Source organism: Psammomys obesus, unplaced genomic scaffold (assembly GCF_907164565.1).
Source record: "Psammomys obesus unplaced genomic scaffold, mPsaObe1.curated_primary_1811, whole genome shotgun sequence".
NCBI lineage: Eukaryota > Metazoa > Chordata > Mammalia > Rodentia > Muridae > Psammomys > Psammomys obesus.
The window spans coordinates 9,215,722-9,218,700 of NW_026587759.1; the positions used below are offsets into that span (position 1 = coordinate 9,215,722).

Sequence of the window (2,979 nt, forward strand, 5' to 3'; positions counted from 1 at the left end):
TTTTCTGTAGTTGTGCTCCTGGTCTAGCTTTACTAAAAAACATAAAATTTCCAGCTATAGATCACAGATGATTTTGTCCAAAAAAACAAAAAAACAAAAAAAAAAAAAAACAAACACCACCATAAAATACAATGGGGAAAGTGGGTATCGAAGAGTAATCCTATCCTCCAAGAGCTCTTCGAGTTTCACAGAATTCTACACAGGCTATAAATGGTCTCTGATTACATAAAACAGCCCTCAGTGTTTGCTCTGGGGTTTCTATTGCTGTGACAAAACATAAGCAACTTGGGTAGAAAAGGATTTTTTTTTTTTTAGTTTAGTAATCTCTGGTCACAGTCTATCATCAAGTGAAATCAAGGTAGGCATTCAAAACAAAACTGAAACAGTGACCATGGTGGAGTACTTCTTACTGGCTTATATCCATGACTTGTTCAGCTTGCTTATACTTTATTCACTTTATATACCAACTGTAGCCCCCTCCCTCATCTCTTCCTTCTGTCTTTCCATGTCTCTCCCCTAGTCCTCAAAAAGGGGAAGGACTACTCACCATCTGAGCTCAGCCTATCAAGTCTCATCAGGACTGCCTGCATCCTCTTCCTCTGTAGCCTTGCAAAGCACCTTCACCCAGGGAAAGTAGTCAGAGAGTGGGCAACAGAATCAGAGACAGCCCCTGCTCCCCTTACTAGGGTTCCCCTCATGGAGACTGAGCTGCCTATGCTCTACATCTGAGCAAGGGGCCTAGGTCCTCTCTTTACATGGTCCTTGGTTGATTCATCAGTCTCTGCAGCCTGGGCCCAGAATTTTTGGCTGTTATTCTCCTTGTGAAGCTCCTGTTCCCTCCGTGTTTTTTTATCCTTCCATTCTTTTATAAGACTCCCTGCATTCTGCCCAAAGTTGGCTGTGTATCTGCTTCGAACCCCTGATGGGTGGAGACTTTCAAAAGACATCTGTTGGGCTCCCATTCTATTCCCTCTCTTCAACTGCTTCTGGTGTCTATTCTATTTGCCCTTCTGTATGAGATTTGAGCATCCTCCCTAGAGTCCTACTTGTAATTTGGCTTCTTTAGATCTGTGGATTTTAGTATGCCTAGCCTGTATTTTATGGCTAATGTCTGCTTAGAAGTGAGTATAAACCATGCATATCTTCCTGGTTCTGGGTTACCTCACTCAGAATGAATTTTCTAGTTCCATCCACATGCCTGAAATATCCAAAATATATAAAAAATTCAAGAAATTAAATACCAACAAACTAATTAATCCAATTAAAAATGGGGCACAGAACTAAACAGAAAATTCTCAACAGAGGACTATCAAATGGCAAAGAAATACTTAAAGAAATACTCAATGTCGTTAGTTATTGGGGAAAAATTCAAATCAAAACAATGCTGAGATCCCATATTACACCTGTCAGAATAGCTGAGATTGGAAATTCAAGGGCCAGCACATTAGTGGAACACTCCTCCATTGCTGGTGAGAGTACAAACATGTACAACTAACTTTGGAAATCAATCTGAAGCTTTCTCAGAAAATTGGGAATAGCACTATCTCAAAACCACTCCTGGTCATATATCCAAAAGATGCTCCACCATACAACAAAAACATTTGTTCAACTATGTTCATAGCAGCTTTATTCATAATAGCCAGAATCTGGAAACAACCTAGATGTTCCTCAAAGAATGGATAAATAAATTATGGTCCATTGACAGAACAAAATATTATTAAAAACAAGAAAATGAGCTTGCTTTCTTATAGCACCCAGAACCAACTACACACATACACATCAATCATCTATTAAGAAAATGCACCATAGGCTTGCCCAAAGGCCAATCCATTGGAGGCATTTCCTCAGTTAAGATTCTTTCTTCCCAAATGACTCTAGCTTGTGTTAAATTGACACAAAAAATAGCCAGCACAGTGATAATTTCCATGAGCCAATAATTTTTGTAAGAATACTAACTGTGGTTTTCCGCAGCCATGGCAGCCATCTTGCAGAAGGAGCGTGAACCCCGGAGAAGTTGCACACGAGTTCTCCACCTACCATGAGCTGCCGCCATGACGAACACCAAGGGGAAGAGGCGCTGAATGAGCTACATGTTCCCTAGGCCCTTCCGCAAGCAAGGTGTCGTCCCCTGGCCACCTACATGCTCATCTACAAGAAGGGAGACATCGTGGACATCAAGGGCATGGACACGGTGCAGAAGGGCATACCACACAAGTGCTACCACAGCAAGACAGAGCGCGTGTACAATGTGACACAGCACGCTGTGGGCATCATCGTGAACAAGCAGGTCAAGGGCAAGATCTTGGCCAAGCGCATCAATGTGCGTCTCTAGCACGTGAAACACTCCAAGAGCAGCGCAATTGGGAGGCACTTAAGAAGGGCACGTGTGTGCAGCTCAAGTGTCAGCCCGCACTGCCCCGGGACGCATACTTCATGAGGGCCAACGAGAAGGAGCCCGAGGTGCTGGACTATCCCCTAGGAGTTCATGGCCTGACATGCAAACGGAGGCAGGAGCATGCGAGTGTGCGCAAGTGTGCCGTCTCCATCTCCCAGGAGTTCATATCATGGCCTGAGGGCCAGAGTGTAAAAATAAAAAATTGAATTAAATTTAAAAAAAAAAAAAGGAATAGTAATTGTGGGGCCGAGTGGTGGTGGCACACGCCTTTAATCCCAGCACTTGGGAGTCAGAGGCAGCTGGATCTCTTTGAGTCTGAGGCCAGCCTGGTCTACAAAATAAGCCCCAGGACAGCCAGGGCTACACAGAGAAACCCTGTCCCAAACAAAACAAAACACTCAAAAGAATAATTGTAAAGAATTACTTTGACAGTTACTTTTCAGAATTAGAAAGAGTCTGCAATGAATTCTTTAACTTCATCCAAATGGATTGAGAATTTAACTATTTTATAAACAAGTTCTTAAGCAATTATTTCCATAATGTCTTAACATTTTTAACTGCAGATGGTGTGTGGCTTAATCCCG

The 2,979-nt window shown here is 42.6% G+C and overlaps 1 pseudogene; it reads left to right on the forward strand.

Annotated features, from left to right (window-relative positions):
- Window positions 1–2,051: 2,051 nt before the first annotated feature.
- LOC129674153 (60S ribosomal protein L21-like) lies at window positions 2,052–2,601 on the forward strand (annotated as a pseudogene).
- The last annotated feature ends 378 nt before the right edge of the window (window positions 2,602–2,979 follow it).